The sequence below is a fragment of the Pleurodeles waltl genome, chromosome 4_1, assembly GCF_031143425.1.
Source record: "Pleurodeles waltl isolate 20211129_DDA chromosome 4_1, aPleWal1.hap1.20221129, whole genome shotgun sequence".
In the NCBI taxonomy this organism is placed as follows: Eukaryota; Metazoa; Chordata; class Amphibia; order Caudata; family Salamandridae; genus Pleurodeles; species Pleurodeles waltl.
The window spans coordinates 464660524-464674863 of NC_090442.1; positions in this window are offsets into that span (position 1 = coordinate 464660524).

The following is a 14340-nucleotide window of genomic DNA, read 5'->3' on the forward strand; positions in this document are numbered from 1 at the left end:
GGGCCCTGTTCAGCGGTGCCTATCTTCACGGCGGGGCCCTGTTCAGCGGTGCCTTTCTGCACGGCGGGGCCCTCTTCAGCGGTGCCTTCTGGACGGCGGGCCCTCTTCAGCGGTGCCTTCTGGACGGCGGGGCCCTCTTCAGCGGTGCCTTTCTGCACGGCGGGGCCCTGTTCAGCGGTGCCTTTCTGCACGGCGGGGCCCTCTTCAGCGGTGCCTTCTGGACGGCGGGCCCTCTTCAGCGGTGCCTTCTGGACGGCGGGGCCCTCTTCAGCGGTGCCTTTCTGCACGGCGGGGCCCTGTTCAGCGGTGCCTTTCTGCACGGCGGTGCCCTGTTCAGCGGTGCCTTTCTGCACGGCGGGGCCCTGTTCAGCGGTGCCTTTCTGCACGGCGGGGCCCTGTTCAGCGGTGCCTATCTTCACGGCGGGGCCCTGTTCAGCGGTGCCTATCTTCACGGCGGGGCCCTGTTCAGCGGTGCTTGTTCTGTAAGTCAGACCTGGCCAGGACTCCCTGCTCAGTCGCCCTCCGACCGTGCAGTTGCTGGACCCTTCGGTGACGGTGTCCTGGGCCCTTGGGTGTCCTCCCTCACACCCGGGATGGGGCTTGTGGGGCCCTCCTGGTCCGCGCTCCCGCTGGCTGACTTCTCCGCCCTGCTGCCCTTGCCCTCCCTCGATGTGGTTCTCTGGGCCTTGCCTCCCCTGGATGTTGTGGCAGGTGAAGTGGCAGAACTTTGGTCCTTGGGGGCAGCCGTGTCACTCTTCTGGCGGCGGCCCCTTACTTTACGGGTCCTCTTTCCAGGGGGAGGGCTGGCTGTCCCCTTGCTGCTGACCGATGTATCACTGCTGGCAAAGGGGGGACTCCAAAATCCCTGCACCACGGTGACCCTTGAAGCCGGGCTGGTGGTGGCTGAGGCGCTCTTGGGACTCTTAGCAGATGGAGGGGGTGGGTCAGGTGAGGGAAAGAGGTCAAGAGTGGAGAGGTAAAGTTTTTTAGGACCAAGGTAAAGGGTAGGTTTAGTGGTTATGGGAGTGGAGGAAGAGGAGGTGGTTGTAGGAGAGTCAGGTGTGCTGTCCTTGGGTGAAGGTGCATGGGCTGGAGGCTGTCGTGAGGTGGTTGGCTGTTGGGTGGGTGGCTGCCTGCGTTTGTGTGTCTTGGAAGAGGGGGTGACAGACACAGTGGGAGAGGACACAGGGGACGTGTAAATGGCAGTGGGGGTGGTGACTGCACGTGTGCGGACTGTACTGGAGGGAGTGCTGGTGATGGAAGTACTGGCTGTTGGTGGTGTGCATGCAGGTGTGAGTAGAGACGTCACAGGGAGGGAGGAGGGAGACGAGGAGGTGGGGGACACAGAGGTGGTAGTGGCTGTTGGCATGTCTGCATCTGGGTGTTGCTTGGGTGAATGTTTGTGTGATCTGTGGTGCTTATGTCTGGATGAGCTGCCCTTGGGTGTTGAGGTGTGTGCAGGCTGGTCTGATGGTGTGGATGGGATAGGCTGAGGAACAGGAGACAGAGACAGGGTGGAGGCAGTTAGAAGAGGGAGGCTGGAGACAGGGACAATGGCTGCCGTCAGTGCTGAGGCCAGAGAATTGAACGATCGTTGATGGGCAGCCTGACCCGAATGAATGCCCTCCAGGTATGCATTGCTACGATGCACCTCCCTCTCTACCCCCTGGATGGCATTCAAAAGGGTAGACTGCCCAACAATGAGCGTCCTCAGGAGGTCAATGACCTCCTCACTGAGGGCAGCAGGGGTAACAGGGGCAGGGGCTGAGGTGCCTGGGGCGAAGGAGATGCCCGCCTTCTTGGGCGAGCTGGCACGGAGCAAAGGCTGAGGGGCTGCTGGGAGGGCGGAGCTGGTGCGCTGGGTGGCGGCTGTACCTGTAGAGGCGGGGGGCACGGATGTTGCCGCCACCGCTAGGGAGCTCCCATCCGAGGACGTGTCGGTGTCGCTGGTGTCACCACGGGTCCCCGTTGTGAAGCTCCCCTCGCCCTCCGTATCACTGGTGGCCTCGGTGTCTGTGCCATGGCCCACCGGGGCCTTGTGACTTGCAGCTCCCTCGTGCTCCGGTGCCAATTCTCCTCCGCCTGATGATGCTAATGCACACATGCACAAGAAGATAAAGAAAAAGGGTGGGGGGAGAAATAAAGACAGGTTTAGTGCATGCATTGTCAACACCGTTGGCGGAGAGGACAGACACAGGAGCCTCATGCACTAAGCCGCGCAATCGGGGTACACTACTCAGTACTTGTGACTAGGCCAACAGGTCTAGGGACAACAAATGCGCACATGGGTGATGCAGGACCATGGATAGCTGTACTCGTCACCCTACAGAGGTGGGGGGCAGGGGCACAGGGACATGGCTAAAGGAGAGGACTACACTACAGAAAGCGCCCTGGCCTAATGTCACACACAGCCCTCCTCCCCCACCCAGACGCCTCCACTGCGCTTAAACATAGCTGAATGTGCTGGTACTCACCCCCTTGTGTTTGCTGTGATGTCCCCACGCGCCCATCCAAATCGGGGTAGGCCACCGCCAGGATCCGGGACATCAGGGGGGTCAGGGTACGACTGGCACCCCTCCTAGGTTGGGAGGCCATCCCCAGCAGTGACTCGGCGGTCTTCCTGGTCCCGAGGCAGATGTCCTCCCACCTCTTGCGGCAGTGGGTGCCCGTCTGTTGTGGACCCCCAGGGTCCGGACTTCCTTGGCGATGGCATGCCAAATGTCGATCTTCTGATGGGCGCTGACCTATTTGACATGTACAAGGTGGAATAGGAAATATCATCAATTTTCCGCATGATAGATGTGATTGGCCCCCCCTCCCCAACCTTGCCATGTGGCACATGCTCTCATCTGTCGTGCCTTGCACTTGTCATTTTCTCCCCACCCCACCATCTAATATCCACCCCACTCAACACAGGCATAGCCCATTCAACGCGCACACAGTGTACTTACCTGTTGGTCTGGAGGACCGTAGAGTAGTGCATACTGGGGCAGGACCCCATCCACAAGTTTCTCCAACTCTTCTGTAGTGAAGGCAGGGGCCCTTTCCCCAGTCGCAGCAGCCATTGTCTCTTCCAGACCGAGTTCACAGCAGCACTTGCAGTATAGGTCCTCTCCTGTGGATGATCAGGTCTCGAGTGATTAATCAGATAGGAAATGGCGGTCACGCCCGCAGCGGTGCGTACCGCCGCGGTGCGTACCGCAACCGCCGGCGCACCTCGTCATTGGCTCCTGAAACCCATAGGGTTCAATGTTAACCAATGCGGCTTGGCGCCGCGGTCTTTGACCGCCTCCCGCCACGGTGTGCCACGCCAGCTCATTGACCTCACATCCCACTGTCACACTTCTCAGGTCAGGCAGCCGCCATTTCAAGGGCCCACATGGCTTAATTTCTACTGCGTCACACAGGCCTAGGCCTTGCATTGCCACTCAGACAAGCCATTCTATGCATAGCGATTAGTGTACTGTGCAAGCTGGGTGAACGTACCTGTGGGTTGCTTGACTCTGTGCTCCACGTTGTCCTTCCTAGGCACCGCCCGCTGGGACTTGCGAGGAGAAGGAGGAATCCTCCCGTGTACCGACCGCTGGTGGACCTGTCGACAATGGAGGAACGTCATATAATACTTCGATACCGACTTGACCGAGCCACTATACATGAACTGTGTGCCCAGCTGGAGCCAGCCCTGATGTCCCCCATCCGCCAACCAACAGGAATTCCCCCTCTGGTGCAGGTTCTGTCAGTCCTCCATTTTTTGGCAAGTGGGTCTTTTCAGACAACAGTGTCCATGTCATCAGGGATGTCTCAGCCTATGTTTTGTAAGATTTTGTCCAGAGTGTTGTCTGCCCTGACGAAATACATGCAGAGCTACATTGTTTTCCCTGAGGAGGGTGATTTGGCCACTGTGAAGGGTGATTTCTATGCCCTTGGACATATCCCCAACATCATTGGTGCCATTGATGGGACCCATGTGGCCTTAGTACCCCCAAAAGACGATGAGCAGTTGTACAGAAACAGGAAAAATTACCATTCTATGAATGTGCAGGTGGTCTGTTTGGCTGACCAGTACATCTCCCATGTAAATGCCAAGTTCCCTGGGTCAGTGCATGACGCGTATGTTATGCAAAATAGCAGCATCCCCTATGTGATGGAACAGCTACAGAGACAACGTGTGTGGCTAATAGGTGACTCTGGTTACCCCAACCTGCCGTGGCTACTGACCACAGTGAGGAATCCCCGGACCAGGGCAGAGGAACGGTACAATAAGGCCCATGGGCGAACTAGGAGGGTTATAGAAAGAACCTTCGGCCTCCTGAAGGCCAGGTTTAGGTGTCTGCATATGACAGGGGGATCCCTAATGTACTCACCAAAGAAGGTGTGCCAGATCATCGTGGCCTGCTGTATGCTTCACAATCTGGCATTGCGACGCCAGGTGCGTTTCCTGCAGGAGGATGGTCCAGATGGTGGTGTTGTAGCAGCTGTGGAGCCTGTGGAGAGTGAAGAGGAGGAAGACGACGGGGACGACACAGACAACAGAGACACAGTCATACAACAGTATTTTCAGTAGCACACAGGTAAGAATCCCCCACGCCATTTTACATTTGCTTCAGGCCTCCTGCATCTCTACTTTCTGTGTTTCCCCCCATTTCCTTTCAACTGAATTGTGACTTTCCCTTCCCTTTTCAGAGCTGTATGACCCACTGCGTGACTTCTGCTTGGTTTGCCCATAGAGTAAAGCACATTGACATTGGTATGTTGTCATCACAATGTAACTGAACATTATTGAACCGTTATGTGTAATACATTTGTTAAGAATACAAGCAGACTCCTGAGTGTTTTAAGTGCAATTAGTGATTTATTTTTAATGCTACATATAGCTCCATGATAGTGAAACGGTGATGGGTGGGGGTGGAGTAATGTCCATGGCAGAGTCCAGTTCTCAGTCGCACAGGTGCATTGTCCATATGCCTGTGGAAGGATGTAGCAGGGGCAGTTAAAGGTTGGACAGGGTGACAATGTGGGACAGTGGAATGACATCAGGGGGTATCTTATGCTGGCGGGGGTCTTGGCATCCTACTCTGTCTTCCTTTGTGATCTCAGGTTCCTCTTGCGGGGTGGTTGATCTTCAGCAGGAGGTGGGGTTCTGGTGGCCTGTCGTTGTGTGGGGGCCTCCTGTCCACTAGCGCCGGCGGAGGTGGTAGGCTGTTCCTGGTCCAGGCTAGTGACAGGGGCCCTTTGGGGTGCCACATGGTCCCGCAATGTGGTGACTATTAGGTTGAGGGCCAGGACGATGTTCCTGAGCTCCTCTCTGTACCCCATGTAGCGTTCCTCCTGCTGTGCCTGGATCTCCTGGAACCTGGCCAGTACCGTCGCCATCGTCTCCTGGGAGCGGTGGTATGCTCCCATGATGGTGGTGAGGGCCTCTTGGAGAGTGGGTTCCCTGGGCCTGTCCTCCCCCCCCTGTCGCACTGCAGCCCTTCCAGTTGCCCTGTTTCCCCGGGCCTCTGTCCCCTGGACGGTGTGCCCACTACCACTGCCCTCAGGTCCCTGTTGTTGTTGGGGTGTTGGGTCAGCCTGGGTGCCCTGTAGTGGCGGACACACCGCTGATTGACGCGTCCTGGAGACAGAGGCATGGGCCCGCTGGGTGGGAGCTGTGCTGGTATTCCCAGAGGGGGTTTGGTCTGCTGTGGCCTGTGTCTGTGTGTGGGGAACCGACTGTCCAGAGGTCCCCGATGGTCCGGGCTGGTCATCAGGTTCTAGGTCGACAGAGCTGCTGTCCTCACTGGGGGCCTGTTCTGGGGGTGGGATGGACATATCTGGACCCTCCTGGCCGGTGTGTTGGCGTTCGGGCCCTGCAGGGGTAAAAGAGTATGGTTATTGCTTCTGTGTGTTCCATGGCGTTCGATTTGTGGGTGCCCTTGTCCCCCAGTGCTGGCATTCCCTTGTGGGAGGAGTTGTGAGGGTGGTTTGTGGGGGGGGATGGGTATGTGCAGTGGTCATGCATAGGTGATGGGGGTTCATGGTTTGTGTTGGCATTCAGGGTTTGGTTTTGGGTTGGGTGGGTTGTGCTGGTGAGACCTTGGCAGGGAGGATGTGTGCTGGGGGGTTGGGGGTGAGGGTGGGGGTGTGGGTTGGCATGCTGGTGGTTGGGGGGGGAGTAGTTGACATTCGACTTACCAGAGTCCATTCCTCCGCCTACTCCAGCGAGGCCCGCAGGATGCAGGATGTTCAAGACCTCTTGCTCCCATGCTGTGAATTCGGGAGGAGTGGGTGGTGGTCCGCCGCCAGTCTTCTGCACAGCGATGTTGTGTCTTGAGACCATCGACCGTACCTTCCCCCGTAGGTCGTTCCAGCGCTTTCGGATGTCTTCCCGGTTTCTGGGATGCTGTCCCACAGCGTTGACCCTGTCGACGATCCTTTGACATAGCTCCGCCTTCCTGGCTATTGTGGTGTGTTGCACCTGTGTGCCGAAGAGCTGGGGCTCTACCCTTATTATTTCCTCCACCATGACCCTGAGTTCTTGGTCCGAAAACCTGGGGTGTCTTTGGGGTGCCATGGGGTGGTGTGGATGAGGTGTGGGGTTTGTGGTGATATGAGTGGTGGTGTGTGGTGATGTGTGCGTAGATGTGGTGTGGTTGATGATGTTGTGTTCCTGTGTGTGTTGGGGTTTTCGATAGCTGTGCTCTCTGTCTCTCTCTCGCCTTTTCTCCGATTTTCTAGTAGTGGGGGTTTGTGGGTGATGTGGGTGTGTGTTTTATAGTTGCTTGGATGTGTGGGAGTGTTGTTTGTATGTGTATCAGGTGTGTGTATTTCAAATTGTCCAATGTGGCTGTGTTTTGGAGCTGGGTGTGTATTTTGACCGCGGCGGTGTGTACCGCCAATGGAATACCGCGGTTGTAAGACCGCCGCGTGGATTCGTGGGTCGTAATGGCATGGGCGTGTTTGTGTTGGCGTGGCGGTGGAGGTTTGGTTATCTCCAGTTTATCGCTGCCCGCTGATGAGGCGGCCTGCCGTGGATGTCGGGTTTTCAGCGGTTTGGCAGTTGGAGGTCAGAATGACCGTAGCGGTTTACCGCGGCCGCGGCGGTATGATGGCGATCTTCTGACCGGCGGTAAGGGCCTTTTACCGCCGAGGTCAGAATGACCCCCATAGTAATGTGTTTTACATGTCCTGACAGTGAAATATTGCTAAATTCATTTTTCACTGTTGCAAGGCCTGTCCCTCTCATAGGTTAACATGGGGCTACCTTTAAATATGATTAAAGTGTAGATTACCTTTGGGAGCGGATAGACATGTGGAGTTTGTGGCCTCTGAGCTCACAATGTAAAAACACATCTTTTAGCAAAGTTGATTTTAAGATAATGTCCCTCATTACAACCCTGGCGGTCGGTGTTAAAGCGGCGGTAATACCGCCAAAGGCCGGCGGAAAAAAAAATGGAATCACGACCATGGCAGCAACCGCCAGCATAGACAGCCACTTTAACACTCAGACCGCCACGGCGGTAGAAACAAACACTGCGGCGGTAACCGCCAACAGACAGGCGGAAGACAAAATACCGCCCACCCCCACCCTCACCCACAACAACATACACACAAATACATGCAGCAACATTACATATACACCCCCCCACCCACTGGAAGAACGCAAGGACAAAAGGAAATGATTGTAACAATTGTAATCATGAAAAATCAGATAGTTAAAATTCAAAATTCAGTATATACAAATATGTACACCAACTACACAAGTCCGGATAGTGTACCAATCATTGTCCGTGGACCACTGGTCCCAAAATGCATGGGCGAAGCCCACACTAGATACCTGACTGGAAACGGAGAGAACATTACTGGGGCATCAGACCGAAAATATACAGGCACCTCAGGGGGAGGGGAAGGGGGGACCTCAGCCAGATAAACACACAACGCCATTGCTGCACGAGGGGGCTCCATGCCCATTGCTGTATCCTGGGGAGTGCAAAGCCACAGTCTCACAAGTCTCTCCAGTGGGTGTTTTGCCCACTGCTTTATCCTGGGGAGTGCAAAGCCACAGTCTCTCAAGTCTCTCCAGTGAGTGGTTTGCCCACTGATTTATCCTGGTGAGTGCAAAGCCACAGTCTCTCAAGTCTCTCCAGTGGGTGGTTTGCCCACTGCTTTATCCTGGGGAGTGCAAAGCCACAGTCTCTCAAGTGGATAACAGTCTCCAGTGGTTCTGGAGGAGGCCTGGTGCCCAGAGTGCTTCATCCTGCCAAGGACTGAGGTAGTGGATGTATCTCTCCACTGGTTCTGGAGGGGGCCTGGTGCCCAGAGTGTTTCATCCTGCCAAGGACTGAGTTAGTGGATGTATCTCTCCACTGGTTCTGGAGGGGGCATGGTGCCCAGAGTGCTTCATCCTGCCAAGGAGTGACGTAGTGGATGTATCTCTCCACTGGTTCTGGAGGGGGCATGGTGCCCAGAGTGCTCCACGTGCAGTGTGGCCGGTACAATTCCCTCACCTGAGTGTGTGTGCCACGAGATTGGCGAGGTACAGGTAGAATGATACGCCATGGAGGCAGAGACATACCCCACGCTGCAGCAGCTTCGCCTTCCACCTGCAGGTGCAAACAGTGATGGAAGTCATGCCTCATGGAAGCTGCCCAGGGTCCAGGAACTCTCCTCCAGCCTCGGACGACTCACCACTGGGGATGGTAGACATGTTAGCGGTGGTGCCACTGTCTGAGTACGTTTTTGGGCTGGTGGCGATGCTTGCGGCAGTTTCTGTGTCAGCGGTGTCTGTGGCTGTGGTGCTGCTGGCGGTGCATGGGTCAGCACCTGCTGAGGGTCACAACAGGACATCCCCTGCAGCCTCGGACGGCTGCCCACTGGGAAAGAGGCTGGGGACTGTCGCTGAGGCTGTACACGTGCCAGTGGCGGTGCAGGTGGTGGTGCAGGTGGTGGGTGTGGTGGTGGGGCAGCTAGCGGTGTTTGCTGCCGTACAGGTTGGTGTGGTCGTGGACAGAAGGTGTGACACTGGTCCCTCAGTTGGTGCCACCATGCCCTCTCCTGACCTGCTATTCTGCTTTTGGCCCTTCCCTTCCTTTGATGGTGCCTCAGTTGTCTTGCCACTATCTCCTTTTATTTTTGCTGAGCCCTTGGTGGCTGGTAGTTTCGGCTTCTTCCTCCGGGATGTGGGCACCTTTTTCACCTTGGCAGGTGGCGGAATGTCCTTGCCCTCACTGCGTGGCACACTGGCAGCCCTGATGGGTGGCGCACTCGATGACCCTGCAGTTGCTGGCACCACTGTGCCTGGGGATTTGGTGGCTGAGGTGCTAGGCTGGGACCCGGAAAGCCTGGCTATAGGGGAAGGACGGGGGGGTGTGAAGGGAAGAGGTGAAGGGTTGCCAGGAAAAGTTTTTTTAGACAGGTGTACGTCTGCTGAATTTGGGAGAAGGTGCATGGGCCGGAGGCTGTTGTGAGGTGGATGGCTGTTGGGTGGGTGTGTGTCTGCGTTTGTGTAGTTTGGGAGGAGGGCTCACAGACACCCTGGGAGAGGACACAGGGGATGTGTGAATGGTAGTGGGGTGGTGATTGCACGTGAGCGGTGTGTGGTGATGGGCGTGCTGGTGATAGAGGTAGTGGCTGAGGATGTAGTGCATGCAGGTATGAGTGGAGACGAGACAGGGAGGGAGGAGGAGGACGTGGAGGAGGGGGACACAGTGGAGACAGTGGATTTTGGGTGTGTCTGCATGGGGATGGTGCTTGTGTGAGAGCCTGTGGGATGTGTGGTGCTTATATTTGCATGAGCCACTCTTGTGTGTTGATGTGTGTGCATGCTGGTCTGATGGTGTGCTTGGGATAGGCTGAGGTACAGGGGATTGGGTCTGGGTGGAGGAAGTTGGAGGGGGTAGGCTGGACACAGGGACCATGGCTGCCAGTGCTGAGGCCAGAGCCTGAAATGCTCTCTGTTGGGCTGCCTACCCAGAATGAATGCCATCCAGGTATGCATTTGTTTGTTGCAAATGCCTCTCAACTCCCTGGATGGCATTCAAAATGGTAGATTGCCCAACAGTGAGGGATCTCAGGAGGTGAATAGCCTCCTCACTGAGGGCAGAAGGGCTGACTGGGGCAGGGCCTAAGATGCCTGGGGTAAAGGAGATGCCCACCCTCCTGGGTGAGCGGACACGGGACACACAATGAGGGGCTGCTGAAAGGCGGTGCTCGTAGGGGTGGTGGCGGCTGTACCTGTTGATGTGGTGGGCACATAGGTGCTCCCATCAGAGGAGGAGTCGCTGTCACTGGTGTTTGCTCCTTTCCCCGCCGTGGAGTTCCCCTCGCCCTCCGTCCCACTGGTGGCTTGAGACTCCGTTGCTTCACCCTCCAGGGCCAAGTGGGTTGCAGCTCCCTCCTGCTCCGGTGCCAATGCTCCTCCGCCTGATGATGCTATTGCACACAAGAACAGGGAGAGCACAAAAAGGGGGGGGAAAACAGAAGAAAAACATGTTCAGTGCATGCAACACCACTACCGTTGGCTGACACAACACATAGGGAGCAGCCCTCTGCACTACGCCATGCACTTATAGTTCCTAGAAATTTCACCTAACATGGGGTACGAGGCCTAAGACCAATTGCTGCATACCTGGAAGTCACAGGAGCCTGACTAGGTGTAGATGGCTCTTACCACTAGTCGGGTTGGGGTGCCACAGAGCCTGCCTCACAAGGGACCTTGCCTACCAAGTTCGCCCTGGCCTAGGGGAACACACTGCCCACCTCCCCCACCCAGACACCTCGTTATGCACGCAGAGTCAGCTGAATGAGAGTGTACTCACCCCCTTGTGGCTTCTGTGATGCCCTCAAGCGCCCATCCAACTCCAGATATGCCACCGCCAGGATCCGGGACATCAGGGGGGTCATGGTGCGATAGGCACCCCTTCCACATTTGGTGGCCATCCCCAGCTGGGCCTCCGCCGTCTTCTTGCTCCAGCAGCGCAGATCCTCCCATCTTTTAAGGCAGTGGGTGCTGCGTCCGTGGTAGAACCTGAGGGTCCGGACATCCTTGGCGATGGCATGCTAAATAACCTTCTTCTGGTGGGCGCTGACCTAGAGGAATGGTACAGGTGGAAAGGAAATTACTCACCTGTCCGGACCGTCATACTCATTGCCCACCAGTTCCCACCTATGCCCTGACGCACATACACTCACCATCCGCACATGCAGGCCTCAGCCCCCCATGTATCTTCCATCCACACCACTCAAAGCAGGCATTGCCCATGCAGCATGCTCACAGTGTACTCACCTGTTTGTCAGGAGGACCGTACAGTTGCGTGTACTGGGGGAGGACCCCATTCACTAGTTTCTCCAACTCCTCCGAAGTGAAGGCAGGGGCCCTTTCCCCAGACACTGTAGCAACGTTGCTTCCAGACACAGGTCACAGCAGCACTTGCAGTGTAGGTCCTCTCCTGTTGAAGGTCAGGTATCAAGTGAGTAAACAGACAGAAAATGGCGGTCACGTCCGCGGCGGTGCGTTCCGTCACCGCTGGCGTACATCTTCATTGGCTCCTGGGACCCATAGGGCCCAATGTTAACCAATGCAGAATTGCACTGCGGTCTTCGACCTCCCACCGCAACGGTGTACAATGCCAGCGCAGTTACCTCATCTCCCCTTGTCCCACCTTACAGGTCAGGGAGCCGCCATTTCAGGGGGCCACATGGGATGGATAAAAACTGCGTCACACCTATCTAGGCCGGGGATACAGACAGATACCGGCACATTGCGGATTAATAACGTTTCTGCAAATAACACATTGTGATACCTCAGTGTTAGATGACTCTCTGCTCGCTGTTCTCCTCCATAGGGCACGTCTGCTGGGGCAGGTGATGAGATGGCGGCATTCTCCGGTGTACAGACCCCTGGTGGACCTGTCGACAATGGAAGAGAGACACATCATAATCACATACAGACTTGATCGTGCAATAATCCTGGAACTGTGTGCCCAGTTGGAGCCAGACCTGATGTCAGCTATCCGTCATCCCACAGGGATACGCCCTCTAGTACAAGTCCTGTCTGTACTCCATTTCCTGGCCAGTGGGTCTTTTCAAACAACAGTGGCCATGGCATCAGGGAAGTCACAGCCAATGTTCTCTAACGTGTTCTCCAGAGTGTTGTCTGCCCTGCTGAAACACATGCGCAGCTACATCGTTTTCCCTCAGGTGGAGGATTTGCCCACAGTGAAAGGTGACTTCCATGCCCTGGGACAAATCCCCAACATCATTGGTGCCATTGATGGTACACATGTGGCATTTGTCTCCCCCCACAGGAACGAACAGGTTCAGGTGTACAGAAGCCGGAAGAACTACCATTTGATGAATGTGCAGATGGTGTGTTTGGCAGACCAGTACATCTCCCATGTCAAAGCCAAGTATCCTGGCTCTGTGCATGTGCTTACATTTTGAGAAATAGCAGCATCCCTTATGTGATGGGGCAACTCCTGAGGCACCGTGTGTGGCTAATAGGTGAGGCCAAGGTCCCAATACAGTTGACATAGGTGTCTGGGTATGGGGTTGTCCCTAAGGGTTAGTGTGTGTGTAACAGTTGTCCCTCGACATTTGCAGGTGACTCTGGTTACCCCAACCTGTCCTGGCTACAGACCCCAGTGAGGAATCCCAGGACAAGGGCAGAGGAATGCTACAATGAGGCACATGGGCGAACTAGGAGGATAATTGAGCGCACCTTCGGCCTCCTGAAGGCCATATTCCGGTGCCTTCATCTGACGGGTGGTTCCCTATACTCCTCACCGAAGAAGGTGTGCCAGATAATCGTGGCCTGCTGTATGCTGCACAACCTGGCTTTGCAACGCCAGGTGCCTTTTCTGCAGGAGGATGGGCCAGATGGTGGTCTTGTGGCAGCTGTGGAGCCTGTGGACAGTGAAGAAGAAGAGGCAGAAAAAGAGGATATCGACAACCGAAACAACATCATCCTGCAATACTTCCAGTGAGACACAGGTAAGAATATTGTCTCTGCTTCCCACATCTCATACTATTGTTGGAGCTAGCATAAGTCTGTCATTTTCACTCAGTGTATGGACACTGACTTGACACTTTGACTTTCCATTTCACAGATCTGGGTCCCACTTTGTGCCCTCTGCTATGTTTACTCCTGGCCTACAGCTGTGTTACATTGGTATGGGAACAAGTAATTCAATAAATATTGCAATTACACATTTGTGAAAGCACAGACTGACTCCAGATTGTTTTGTGATTGAAGTGTATTTATTCCTGTGCAAATTAGTGGAGGGGGTTGTAAAATGGGCTGGGGTGATGGTGGAGGTATGTCCATGGCAGAGTCCAGTCTATCTGTTTCACTGGTGCATTGTCCAAAGGGGCATAGGAAGTGGAGCAAAGGCAGTTTAAGGATGGACAGGGTGACATAGTGGGACAGAAGGGTGACATTCAGAGGGGGTCCTTTTTCCTGGCAGGGGTCTTGGCAATGTTCTCTGTCTTGTTCCTGGATCTCAGAGACCATTTGCGGGGTGGTTCTCCATCTGCAGGGGGTGGGGTGCTGGTGTCCTGTTGTTCCTGTGGCGGTGCCTCCTGTCCACTAGCGCAGGCGGAGGTGGAGGGCTGTTCATCGTCCAGGCTAGTGTCAGGGGCCCATTGGTGTGCCACTGTGTCCCTCCTGGTGTTGAGAAGGTCTGCCAGCACCCCTGCAATGGTGACCAGTGTGGTGTTAATGGACTTCAAGTCCTCCCTGATCCCCAGGTAGTGTTCCTCCTGCAGCCGCTGGGTTTCCTGAAACTTGGCCAGAACTGTGCCCATGGTCTCCTGGGGATGGTGGCATTCTTCCATGATGTTGGAGAGTGCCTCGTGGAGAGTGGGTTCCCTCGGCCTGTCCTCCCCCTGTCGCACAGCAGTCCTCCCAGCTTCCCTGTTATCCTGTGCCTCTGTCCCCTGAACCGTGTGCCCACTGCCCCCAGGTCCCTGATCATCCTGTGTTAGTGGGGTTGCCTGGTTCTCTGTAGTGGTGGACACATTGCTGATTGACGTGTCCTGGGGACAGAGGGATGGGCCCGCTGGGTGGGTGCTGTGTTGGTGTTTCCTGAGGGGGGGAGGCTCTGTGGTGGTTTGTGACTGTGTCAGTTGAACCTACTGTCCCGAGGTCCCTGATGGGCCGGGCTGGTCATCTTCATCCAGACGTGCAGAGCTGCTGTCATCACTGTGGGTCTCTTCGGTGGGGGGACAGGATATGTCTGGCACCTCCTGTCTGTTGACGTTGGGTATGGGTCCTTTTGGGGTGTAAATGCATAGTTATTGTATGTGTGTGTGCCATCTTGTGCAATGGGTGAGTGACCCTCTACTTCTGTGCTTGCATTATTG